The sequence below is a fragment of the Lithobates pipiens genome, unplaced genomic scaffold, assembly GCF_037356315.1.
Source record: "Lithobates pipiens isolate NorthernLeopardFrog02 unplaced genomic scaffold, aLitPip1_a1.2 Scaffold_23, whole genome shotgun sequence".
In the NCBI taxonomy this organism is placed as follows: Eukaryota; Metazoa; Chordata; class Amphibia; order Anura; family Ranidae; genus Lithobates; species Lithobates pipiens.
This window is the reverse complement of record NW_027507785.1, coordinates 144613359-144627254: the sequence shown is the minus strand read 5'-3', so window position 1 is coordinate 144627254 and position 13896 is coordinate 144613359. Positions and strand designations below refer to the sequence as shown.

The window sequence follows — 13896 nt, the reverse complement described above, 5'->3', positions numbered from 1 at the left end:
CATGCTGCCATTTCCTCCAAAATAAAACCAGGCCTGGATGGTTTTACGGTGGAGTGGTATAGGCAATATTCTGATACACTAGGTACTACATTACAAACCTTATACTTTATACTGCTTTGAGAGTGGGACCTTGCCTTCCTCCATGTTGGATGCTTATGTGGTTCTCATACCGGGTAAGGATCAAATATGCTGTTCCTCATATAGACCAATAGCCCTCCTAAATGCAGATCTTAAAATTCTCACAAAGGTTTTGGCCACTAGATTGTAGTGCTTCCATCCGTAGTTGAGGTTGACCTAACTGGATGTTCTGTCTTTTCTATGTTTATCCGCCTTGCGTGGGGAGGTTGTTTACTTTCTCTCTTTTTTGGATTTTTTTTTTATATATTAATAAAATTACATTTTTTTTTTTTTTTTTTTGCAAAACACATCCCATCTGAAGGCCCCATTGGCTCAACACAAGTCTAGATCACATAGATGTGTTCTTGGAACCATTTAAGAACAGATCTAATGGTCCACGAAAAATTAGTTGCAATTACACAATTACATAATCTACCCCAAAAGTGCCACAATTGGCCTATCTGCAGCCCCTTTTCACAGGATCACTAGCCACATACCTTGGTGTCTTGCATATATCTATTCACATGAATTCCCCCATAGGGGCCCATTGAGCCTGGGAGCACTATACCTTACATCATAAATATTGGTTTTGATATTGTGGTTATATTATGTCGACAGGTGGTGGTCACTGTTTTTACAGTATGCATGTCATTGTCTGTTTGGTACCAATTAGAATGTTGATTCTCATTTTTGTCTTTATATAGATATAATAAAACATTTACATTTTTGGTATGTACAGTGGTTGCATTATTGGTTTATAGTTATTGGGATGGTTGAGCTGAATCATTGCTGCTCATTGAGTTACAGAAATGTCTTACCGTGAGCTCCAATCCCATATTTATTTCCTTTTCCTCGTTTTTCATTTCCATTTTTGAGAATTAGTAGGGCAATTATACAATTGTATTACGCAGCGCCTTGAAGGCTCCTTTATCTTTAGTGTTTACTCTGATTTTTGAGGACTCCGTCCTTGTTTTAGGACCCTCGTTGCAATCTGCGAGTTGAGGTTTTGCTGTATATTCTAAGGAGGATTGTCACATTTTTATAAGTGGAGAAAAAACACTTGTCTGTTTATGTTATTTTTTGCCACTTCAGCTATGGATCCCTAATTTTTGGAGATGTTCAGTAAATTGAAGTGCAGAGTGAGGGAGGTTCCAAGAATGGTTTACAAGAGAGGGAATAAAATAGACTGCTATTAAAATTGAAAGATCTCTATGAAAGGAAATCTAGGATATACTTTTTTTTGGAAACCTATTCAGGGAAGTATCTACCCGCTAAGATTAGGTAGAGCAGTAGTGATTTCAAAAGAAAATGGGAGAATAACTTACAACAATGTATAAGAAATAGCATTGTCCTATTGGTTGATTTCTATGAACAACTACTCCAAATCAAAAAGGACATACAGGAAACTTTGGATTCTCTTACTCCTTTCAGACAGAGACCAACATGTATACAAAAGAAAAAAAATATATCTGTGTCTCTATTGAACAAATCAACAAGGAAATAGTTAACAGTAATATCTTGAAACTAGAGAGATAGATTTGCTTATACTACCAATAAGGCCTATAAGTAGAATCTTACTTACAACACCAACAAACCAGGAAACTTTTGCAGGAATTAGAACAGAGTAGTGAGTCCAAAATCTGAACCCCCATGTGGTGGAGGATGTGAGCTACCACCATGTAGGGGTAGAGGAAAAGGAAGGGGTTAAAGTACAGTTAGAATAAAAAGTACTTGAACCCTTTTGGAATTATATGGATTTCTGCACAAATTGGTCATAAAATGTGATCTGATCTTCATCTAAGTCAATAGACAATCACAGTCTGCTTAAACTAAACACACAGAATTAAATGTTACTATGTTTTTACTGAGCACACCATGTAAACATTCACAGTGCAGGTGGATAAAGCATGTGAACCCTTGGATTTAATAACTGGTTGAACCTCCTTTGGCAGCAATAACTTCAACCAACCGTTTCCTGTAGTTGCAGATCAGACGTGCACAATGGTCAGGCTTAATTCTTGACCATTCCTCTTTACAGAGCCGTTTCAGTTCAGCAATATTCTTGGGATGTCTGGTGTGAATCGCTTTCTTGAGGTCATGCCACAGCATCTCAATCGGGTTGAGGTCACGACTCTGACTGGGTCACTTCATAAGGCGTATTTTCTTCTGTTTAAGCTAGTCTGTTGATTTATTTATATTCTTTGGGTTGTTCTGTTGCAACACCAATCTTCTGTTGAGCTTCAGCTGGTGGACAGTTGGCCTTAAGTTCTCCTGCAAAATGTCTTGATAAACTTGGGAATTCATTTTTCCATCGAAGATAGCAATCCGTCCAGGCCCTGATGCAGCAATGCAGCCCCAAACCATGATGCCCCCACCACCATACTTCACAGTTGGGATGATGTTTTGATGTTGGTGTGCTGTGCCTCTTTTTCTCCACACATAGTGTTGTGTGTTTCTTCCAAACAACTCAACTTTGGTTTCATCTGTCCAATGAATATTTTGCCAGTACTGCTGTGGAACATCCAGGTGCTCTTGTGCTAACTGTAAACATGCAGCAATTTTTTTTTTTTGGAAAGCAGTTTCCTCTGTGGTATCCTCCCATGAAATCCATTCTTGTTTAGTGTTTTACATATCATAGAGTCGCTAACAGGGATGTTAGCATATGCAAGAGACTTTTGAAAGTCTTTATCTGACACTCTAGGATTCTTCTTCACCTCACTGAGCAGTCTGCGCTGTGCTCTTGCAGTCACCTTTACAGGATGCCCACTCCTAGGCAGAGTATCAGCAGCGCTGAACTTGCTACATTTATAGATAATTTGTTCTACCATGGACTGATGAACAGCAAGGCTTTTGGAGATACTTTTATAACCCGCTCCAGCTTTATGCAAGTCAACAATTATTAATCGTAGGTCTTCCGAGAGCTTTTTTGTGCAAGGCATCATTAACATCAGGCAATGCTTATTGTCAAAAGCAAACCCAGAACTGGTGTGTTTTTTATAGGGCAGCTGTAACCAATGCCATCTCATCTCATTGATTGGACCTCTGTTGGCTGACACCTCACTCCAGTTAGCTCTTGGAGATCTCGTTAGTCTAGGGCTTCACATACTTTTGCAAATCAAAAAGAGGGGGAAACACTGCGCTCCCTAAATGAGTGACAAAAAATTGTGATGTAACACAAAACAGCAGCTAACAAACAAACCAAGTCAAAATAACAAATCATAACAATGCAACCAAAATTTAGATAAAAATCACCAAATAATCTGGTAGTGAAAGATTTGAAAAGACGGCACACATATCACATGATGTGTGATCCCATGAAGAATGCAAAAAAATTTGTGCTAAAATACCAGTATAAACATAGAAAAGTCCAACTATGACAAAATAACGTGAAACGCGAGTCCAGATATTCTGTTGGTATAAACTATGTATAGCCTTCCGTTCACAGCCAGAAGTTATTATAGAAAACGGTGGATACCCTTACCGAAAGTGATGGACACAAACTACTGTATAGTAAATAGGGGCTAGCGTTTCCTGCTCCCCATATTGCTTTTTTATCTTTTATTCGGATCACGTGATTTTTTGGATAATTTTATGTAATTTTTATGTCATTTGGAATTTTTTCAAATAAAATCTTCAATGGTGGAATTTCACTATGAGAGGCATTGTGTCCTTACTTTTTGTTTATGGTGAGCCCGCTCCGAGCTTCTAGCCTACTGGAACTTCCGAGAGACAGTCGAGAACCCCTGGAGATCTGAGATGTAGCGATCCTGAAGTGGGCAGTGACTACTCGGTCGGTGATCCATGATCTGATGTACGCAAATCGTGCGTGACGCACACAAGCCTGCATGACACATTTACTATACAGTAGTTTGTGTCCATCACTTTCGGTAAGGGTATCCACCGTTTTCTATAATAATTTCTGGCTGTGAACGGAAGGCTATACATAGTTTATACCAATGGAATATCTGGACTCACGTTTCACTTCACATACTTTTCCCACCTGCACTGTGAATGTTTATATGGTGTGTTCCATAAAAACATAGTAACATTTAATCCTTTGCGTTTTATTAGTTTAAGCAAACTGTCTATTGTTGTGACTTAGATGAAGATCAGATCACATATGACCAATTTGTGCAGAAATTCAAATCATTCCAAAAGGGTTCACATACTTTTTATTGCAACTGTAGCTCAAAAGATTAGAGCTATTGAAGATCTGGATAGCACCTATACATCCCAGTCAGAGGATGGGGTGGATTGGGGTGAACCAGTAAAAGATGCACATATCCCAAAAAAATGGGGTGGGAGAACCAGCAGGCCCCAAAGGGGGAGGGGCAGGCAGTGGACTCCCTCAATCAACCATATTGATAGATGTAAACAACTCCACGCCCCCCTACTCTACACCCATGGTCCCCCACATTACATATCCACACAACACTGCAGTAATGAAGAAGTTTGGGATGGACAGATATGTGACACCACAGGGGACAAGATGTATTGAAATTGTGCAGATATGCATCTTTCAAATCTACTGATGACTTGAAACAATTTGGTGGAAGTGCCTTCACCAAGTACACCGAATCCATCTGAATCTCCTGTAAGTGACTGGGACATTCAGAGGCTTTAGATTCAGCATGAGCCTAAATTTTCCCGAAGGCTTGTGGACCACAAAAGATGTGGGAATAGAAGCCTCTGCCTATCTCGCCTACTGAGACCCGTACCAGCACCTCCTGTTCTTCCAACTCTTGTAGGAAGGACAGAAAAGCACCAGATTTTTCTGCACATTTGGCATCTTGGTGACAAGAAGTTTGAGTGGGGGAGGATCTGAAAACGCCAACCGATAACCTCTTCTTATGATCCCCAGCACAAACTGATTGGAGGTGATCATTTCCCATTGTGGGAGGAAAGCCCCCAACCTTCCTCCCACCGTGACCCTGTCATTGGGTCTTTTTGGGCTGTTCAGGAGGACGAAAATCGCTCCCCCACTTCCTTTGCCCTTCAGCCCCCAAGATTTCTTCTGTCTTTTGGTTTTTGGGGCTTCCGAATTCTTCTTAGGGCGAGCCTTTTTTTTAGCCTGCTCCCCATATTTTCTTCTAATAGGAAAGGCCTTTTTCTTATCGGCCGTCTGAACCAGGACGACCTCCAAGCTTGGTCCAAATAACAAATCACCTGTGAGAGGAATCCCACAAAGTTTGATTTTGGACGCACTATCTCCCTGCCATGTTTTCAGCCATAAGGCTCTCCTTGCTGAATTGATCAGGGCCGTGGATCTTGCAGACACAAGGACAAATTCTGCCAAAGCATCTGCAATATAAGCTACTCCCTTGAGCAACATGGGAGAAGAACACAATAGTTTCCTTTGCTGTTCCTGCTTCAACGTGTGCCTTAAAGTGGAAGTAAACTCCCCTATCGTTTTCAGCCAAGGCAGCTGCCATCTTTGACTCTGTTTAATCGTTAACTGCCATGGTGCTGCACATGTGATTCGTTATTTTTATTTTTTAACTATTTATATCGATGGGTTTACTTCCACTTTAATCTGTGTGAGACAATATTCCATATTACGGGCTACCACAGTGGCTGAGAGGACTGGCTTCAGATTTCCCTGAGACAAGTCCCAATTTTTTCCAAAAGTGAATCCATCCTTTGATCCATGGGGTCTGACAGTACCCCCATGTCCTCAAAGGCCAGATCAGTATGTCTAGACACCTGAGAAAAGGCCACGTCTAGCCTAGGAGAATTGTTCCATACAAGAGTCTCCTCTTCCGCAAAAGGAAACCTCAGTTTCAATGCTCTAGAGAAAAAAAAGTTTCCTCTCAGGATACTGCATTCCTTCTTGATGGTATCGATCAGGACCTCATGAACCGGGAACACCCTCTTCTTCGGTTTCCTCAAGCCCTTCTACATCTGATCGTGAAGTGACAAGGAATTCCTTTCCTATTGAATACCTAAAGTGGTATGTATGGCTCCAAAGAGATCCTCCACTTCATCAAGAGAACGTTTATACCGCAAGGACCTTTAGGATTCCCCATCCAAACCCTCCTCATCTGATTCCCCCTGGGAATCTGAAGCAGCACTGTCTTGATTCTTCTCTGGAGCCCTCCGGCTTTTCCCCACAAGCAGGGACAATAACCATTCTATTATGCTGGTGGAAGGTTACTCTGGGGCTGAGGTAACTGAAAGCTGGAAACGATCACCTTAAATGAACGAAAGGTGCTTGAAAGCTCCCTCAAAGATGCCGCCAGGTCCACCCCCTGTTCTGGCAGCATAAGCTACAAGTCACCAGCACTAACAAGAGGACCACCAGGAGTGCCCCCCCAGGACAAACCACCACCAGGGTCCCAGATGAACTCCACTTCCCCCCCAACCACCAGGGAGGGAGTAAACCGGTGGAGCTACCGACACCAGGCAAGGGAACACCACCCCAGGGTTCCCCTTACCTTAGAGTGGCTGGTGCTGTCTCCCAGGGCTGTTCTTGAAGCCTCTGCTTCCGACATGTCCCGCCGAGGATGAATGGTCACAACCTGCCTCCGAACGCTGTCTGTACAGCGCAAAAACAGAGGCCCCACCAGCCAAGCGCACGGTCCCTTTTAAATTGGCGCGTCTGGAACCGGAAGACGCGGATGCAGGGAGGAAGCCCACCCCCACCGGAAGTGACGTTGCCCGTAATCCGGTCCGGCCTCTGCTCCAACACCGCCTGTAAACACAGGGGGAACTAGGCGCCTCCTCCCGCCACGCTAGCCGCTGCAAAGGCAGGCCTCCTCAGATATACACCTTCCCTAAGGGTAGCTGGGGCACGCAGCGGCTGACAATCTCACTCTAAGCAGGCTCCCTCGCCACCGAACTGCCCAGGAACACCATTGAGAGACCCGTCTCCTTCCAGGTAAAAAAAAAAAAATGCAGCCTCAGACTCCCCAGCTAACCAGGCTTCGGTTCCTTAGCGGTGTCTCCCCGCCGGAGGAAACACCATAACTGAAGGACCAGCAGGAAGATGAGGCTTAAATCTTAAGATTGAAGGCAGTGTTTCATAAGAAGGGAGGAGCTAGGGTCTCTCTATGGTGCCTGTCCTAAAAGACTGTTTTGGGAAATTTTATTTTGTCAGTAGGCATTTCTGTCAGGTCCCAGGCACAGCCATGAGAATGAAACGTGCCCCAACTTATGCCAACATCTAATTGGGTGACTGGGAGAGTCATCTCTTTGATGGAGAGGGGGTGTCAATGGTGTGCCTATCCAGGATTCGATCCTGATATAGGTACTTTGAAGATGTCCTAATTTTTGGGTCAGGTACTGAGAAAGAATTGAAATCATTTGAGGAATCTGGGTGATAATCCTTATAATTTGGGTTTCACATGTGATTTCCATAGAGAAAAGGTCACATTTTTGGATTGAACACTATCCCTAGATGAAGATGGACGTATTAAAAACAAAAACTATATATGGAAAAGCAACCGCAGCCAATAGGTTATGATATGCAAAAACATTAATTCAAAACATAACTGTTTGCCAATACCTAAGGGCCCATCACAATTGTACGGACGATCATAATTTTGAGAAGGAAGCCAAGGTATACCATTTAAGGGGCCACAATAAGAAACGGCTCACTAAGGCGTACAGCAGAGCTAAAGGGCAATAGAGATTCCCTTATCTTTAAAATGTAGCGAGGAACAGGATAAGAAGGTGGGCCCCACTAGACTAACAGTATACCCAGAAGGTAAATAAGACCAGAGACATTTGCTCAGCACATTGGCACCTTCTAAGGAAGGACACCTCTGTCAATAAATTTGTCTCTAGGGACCTAAAATGAGTATACATAAGGGCACGCTCACTTAGTGACCTTCTGATACACAGTGACATCACTAGGAAATCCCCCCCCCCCCCCCCGTTACTCTGTATGCACGGATATGACTTGTGGGAGCTGCTAGTTTTGCCCCTACACAATAGAGGGTGACTCTTTGGAGTTACCCATATGGAGACTCTTAAAATGTAGACAGAAGGCCAATTGTGGCACTTTGGGAGTAGTTTAATTAGGTGTTCTTGCAATTCATTTTACGTGGGGAAGACTATTAGACCGGTTCGTAAACGGTTCCAAGAACATCTGAGATCAAGACTTACCATCTGAAGGCCCCTATTGGCTAGACATGCATGTTTACAACATGATAGGGACCCCTGTTTGTCTCAAGTGTTGAGTGCTTAAAATAATCCCCCAAACCCGTTGGATTTGGGAGTTGGAGGCCACCAAGGCCCCTGGCTCAATTTACAGTTTGAGTTTTGTCACTTTTTTAAAATGATTGTGGCTTTCCCCCCCCCCCCCCTTTTTCTCAACTCACTGTACATATTAAGTTTTTTGTTCTTTATTTTATAGATGAATATTTTCTATTTTCATTCAACATGGTGCTTGAATTGAGGAGTGGGTCCTGCAGCTCCCTGTTGCTGTTTCCGAACTTGCTGGGCCTTATAAATATGTCACATGAGATTTGACTCCCTCTGGTGGAAAGCAACATTAATCTCACTAATGCTCAATTTATATAACTCTATAGGTAGCAACATCCAGTGCGCTTGCGCTGCCGTGTGGGATGCGGGATGGCATCACCCAGTGGTTGAGGTAGTGAGGCCTCTACGGGTTCGGCGCGCTTGAGGGCACACGGCAAAAGGTCCACATTCAATCTTGCCTCTGAAGCAGCTGGAAGAGGCCAGCAAAACCAGTAAGGCTATACCACTGACCACCTTTTGCTTTTGACCACTCATTAATATGGACACCCAAGGAATGGCATATCCTGTTGAAGGAAGATTCTTACCCATTCAAGAACAACAATGCTCTATGGGATCTGATAATTATACACACAAACATTTGGATTTGGAACTGATCATTCGTCTCTTGTGCATTTCTATCATGGATTACAATTGGTCACTACAGGACTGTAATTCTTAGCTCCATTGCACAATGTGATTTTGTCAGTATCAAATATAGTGTGAGGGAAGCCGTTCTGGATACAGAGTGGTTTACAGCAAACCTCTGATATCGTCTATTTAACGCTTTACAACCCTTAATCCCAATCCCTCCTCTGAACCACTGTTATACCCATCATTATACCTAGCTATGCTACCGTATCATCATCCCATTATGTTGCTTATAGCTTGGACTGTGTTCACTTCCCTTGGGCATTCATTGGATCCGTAGACTACGTTTACAATTTTTCAACCAACAAAGATCCTTTATGAACAGCCCCTTTTCACAGAATCACTAGCTATATACCTTGGTGTCTTGCATATATCTATTTACATAATTTCCCCCAAAAGGGGCCCATTGAGCCCAGGGCACTCTACCATACATCATAAATATTGTTTTTGATACTGTGGTATATTCTGTTCACAAGAGGTGGTCATGGTGTTTTTACAGTATGTCATTGTCTGATACGGATTTAAATTTTGGTTCTAATTTTTGTCTTTATATAGCTATAATAAAACATTAATATTTTTGGTATGTACAGTGAGTTGCCTTATTGGTTTATGTGAAATATCAAGTGAGTATTCCTGCGCTGCATTGAAAAACTAAAATATAAAAACTATTGCAAAGCACTGGGAGGTTATACCATAACCGCAAGAAAAATAGACTCTGACTAAAAATGGCATGATGTGAAAACACCTAATAAACCAGGTAAACAATGGCTAATAGTCAAGTAAATATCAATAAGTGCCCAGTGTTGCCAACCTACCAGACTGAAATTTACTGTCACAACACCCAAAATTTACCGGCAAAGCCAAATATTTACTGGGATTTTACAAAGTTACAAAATCACAGTCTTAAGTACAAATTTCAGTAGTTAGACTACAAAGTACACTATCTGAATAGCAATGCTATTTAGGGTAGATATTATTTCTGTTATTTTCAATATAAATCTAATCCAACAAAATTTTCACCATCGCCACCTATTCTGCCACCACCAGCTCCTGCCACCACCAGCTCCTGCCACCACCAGCTCCTCCTGTCACTGCCAGTTTCTCCTTTTGCCGCCAGCTCCTCCTGTCACCACCAGCCCCCACCACCATCACCTCCTAGTCCAGTAATAGTATCCAGTGACAGTCCATCGACTCTAGAAACCGGAGTCTCCTGCACTGCATGACATCTCCTCTCCCCAACCCGCCGCTCAGATCTCTGCTCTCCAGTCCATGAGGCTCCTCTCAGTCTGCTCGCTCAGCTCCGCCTCCTGCTTTTTGATATAGATTCAAGGTTGGCGGGGAAAAATGCACTGATATTATTGGCTGCGTGGGCCACAACAGTGGTGGGCTGGACAGAGGCTCTGCAGGAAACTCACTTGGCAGCTCAAGATCGGAACTTCCCTGGGATTTCCGGAATTGCGCATTCGCAGTTCTGACCCAAGCCAATTGCCATTTAGACTGGCACTTTACCCTTACTACAGGCTTTCATGGGTACCGGAAAAAACACCTCGTTTTTAAGGGCGGCCCGTAAATGTACGGGCGGTTGGTAACACTAAGTGCCAAACATATAAAATAAATGACTGATGAAAAGCTAATATTGGAAATCTAAATTCATGAGAGATAAAAAATATAAATAAAACTAATAAATTCCTCTGAAAAGTGATTCACAGTCCTCCGAAAGGTAATAAAAAAGTGCTCCGTGCAACAAGAATAAAGTGTCTTTCTTCTGTGCAAGAAAACAGTATAAAGTGCAGTGTACTTTTCTTTACTGGTGACACCCTTCTGTGCTGTGCACTAAGTTGATGGATGGCCTCTTACCTCAAGGCTGTGGAATAACAGCATGTGTATATTAATCACAGATAGTTCTTGGCAGTGATCAAAAAAAAACTTATATGCTTGTGTATTTCAAATGTAGGAATGGAAATCTGCTCCTTTCTGTTATGTCCCTTCGACACGGGGTCTCTCAGGGCGTTTCTAGCAATGCTGGCAGTAACCGCTCAGCAAGTTACACACAGGCTGGATGCACTTCTTAACCAGGAAAGGGTTTATTCACTCAGAAAGCGATGTACATTCTTACATGAAGAAGTCATAATACAACAGGCCTCCCTCTAAGTATCATGCTGCTGATTCCCAGTCCCACACACTGTGCTTGACTTCCTAGTACAGACCCTCCCCCAGCATGCATCAAGAGAAAGGGTATGAGTGATTCTGCACAAACATTACACTTTTTGATCTAGTGCCACGTATCTTTTCACGTATGAATGTGTAACTCCCGCAATTCAGGCAAGTATATAATGGCAAGGGGAAGAAGAGAGGGATTCCAAGATAGTGTAGTATGTTTTGAAATGACTTGGTTTATTTAAATAAAAATCGGGGGAAACTAGGCACTAGCATTCACAAAGAAAAATTCAATTCAAAATCAAACCATGAAGGCCGAGCTCGCCTGTGTCACTTCCAGTGCCTCTACATCCCTACGTGTGTTGTCACAATCACGTGACTTCATCAGGGCCTGGGTGGTCACTCCCTGCGCCGGAGCCGCAAGCCCGAAAGAATCGCTGAGGCAACATGTCAGCTTCCTCAGCGGTGACCTGTCGGCCCTGTGGTAGGTTCGTTCTAAGTATTTCATAATGAGCTAGTGTACACAAACTAGCTCATTATGCCTTTGCCTTACAGGTTTTTATTTTTTTGGGCATACAACCGCTTTAAGGTCCTCCAGTTCCCATATTAATTCAGTTGCCCTTCTCTGGACTCTTCCCATCACATCCCTTATGAAGATTGGTGACCAGAACTTGGACGGAATACTCTAGATGCGTCCGAACCAGAGACTTATAAATTGGCAGAATAATCATTTTATCTCTGGCATAAATTACCTTTTTAATGCATGCTAATATTCTGCTGGCTTTGGTAGCTGCAGCTTGACACTACAATGCTATTGCTCAGTCTGTCTTCTACTAGTACCTCTAGACCCTTCTCCATCCTGGAATCCCCTAGGAATTCTCCCCCTAATGAGTAACTTGCGTTTATATTTTTATCCCCCAAGTGCATTACCTTACATTTTTCAATGTTAAACTTAATTTGCCATGCCTACTCCACTAATTTATTCAGGTCCTCTTTTAGAGTTTCTATATCCTGCTGTGATATTGCCCTGCATATTTTTAGGTCATCAGCAAACATTGAGATTGAGCTATTTATCCCACCCTCTATATCATTTACATAAAATTAAACACAATTGGTTCCAGGACAGAGCCTTGGGGTACCCCACTAACCACTCTAGAACATTCTGAGCATGCGTTATTTATTACAACCCTTTGGACACAACCCCGTAACCAGTTTTCTATCCAAGAAGAAACCTTATGGTCCATGCCTACAGTACTCAGCTAGTAGATTAGTGTTCAATCAAGATGAATGTACTCAACTATTCAATTTCTTTTGCACTCTCCCAATACACATCCCAAGCTTCTAAACTCCTATGTATGACAGAGGGAAAAAATCTTTAGTGTTCATAGCAGACTCCTTAAAAAGCAGGTTGGTTTTGCCACTAGCAGTGATTAGAATACCTGATTGAGTTTCACCAGCGTTCACACTGGGAAGGGGAACCAGGCAGTGCTTTCCCCTGTCACCCCTGCTCTTTGCCATAGCGATTAAACCCCTGGCCACTTTAGTATGTAATAGTTCGCATATTACCGGGTTTCAGTATGGAGAGCTACATAACATCATGCTCTACGCCGATGATATGCTGCCATTCGTAGGAGACACATCCTCATCCCCGACTAGTGTCATGCCCATAATCTCGGCGTTTGAAATCCAGGAGCCTGCTTTAATAAGGGGGCCCCCGGATACCGGCCCCCCAAACTATGTTAATGAGTATGGGGTACAATTTCAACCTACACATTCACCTGTGAAAAAAATGTAAATAAAACACAACAAGGGTTAAAAATTATTTATTGCACAGCTCCGGGGGTCTTCTTCTGTCTTGGGGGGTCTTCTCACCGGACCACTCCACTATCTTCTGCTAGCTCTTTTACTAGCGGAGGAGCCCGGCATTCTTCTTCGCCGCCGCCCGGGAGTCTTCTTCCGACTTAGGGGGTCTTGTCCCCCTCTTCGGTTCTTCTTGCTAGGCCTCCGCTCCTTCTTCCAGCTCTTTTACTGGTGGTGGCCCGGTCTTCTGTCACCGTGCAGCAAAAGTCCGTTCATTTCAAAAGTACGTCGGACTAGAACACACACGGCCCTATTGTCCGGCGGACTGCGAGTCTGGCGGACAAATTTTGAGTCAAAACTACTTTCCAAGTCTGCCAAACTTTTGGGTAAAAAAAAAAAAAAAAAAAAGTCCACCGGAGTCCACACACGGGCAGATTGTCTGGCGGACTTGAGTCCGCTGGACTTTTCCGACGGATAGTTTGATCGTGTGTATGCGGCATAAGTCAGTCTTAATGTTGCTGGACAGCGCTCCCGGACAAGCAGAATCTATCCCGTTCTATCCCATTAGTGACTTTCAGATATTTGCCCATTCAAATATTCCCTACCATCACTGAGTACTGCCGTCTTAACTATCCCAATGGCCAAATTTAGAGACAAAATAAACATCTGGAATCATCTCAAAATATCCCCAATGGAGAAATATAACCAAATTAAAATGATACTCATGACCCAACTCCTATATGTTCTTCCTAATTCCCTGTGGTAGTCCCGTAAAATAGTTTTGGGTGATTACCTGTCCCGGTTGTTACTTTGGGGTGCCCGTCCCCCCAGAATTAAGCTGAAACATCTACAATTTCCCAAAGACAGCGGAGTCCTTGCCATCCCAAACCCATGGATCTATTACATAGCCACGCAACTCAAAATACCTTA

The 13896-nt window shown here is 43.0% G+C and overlaps 1 protein-coding gene across 3 annotated transcripts in view; it reads right to left on the bottom strand.

The window, feature by feature from the left end:
• DDX47 (DEAD-box helicase 47) overlaps positions 1 to 13896 on the bottom strand; it is a 612119-nt gene that overhangs the window by 272293 nt on the left and 325930 nt on the right. The gene's annotated exons all lie outside the window — the stretch shown is intronic.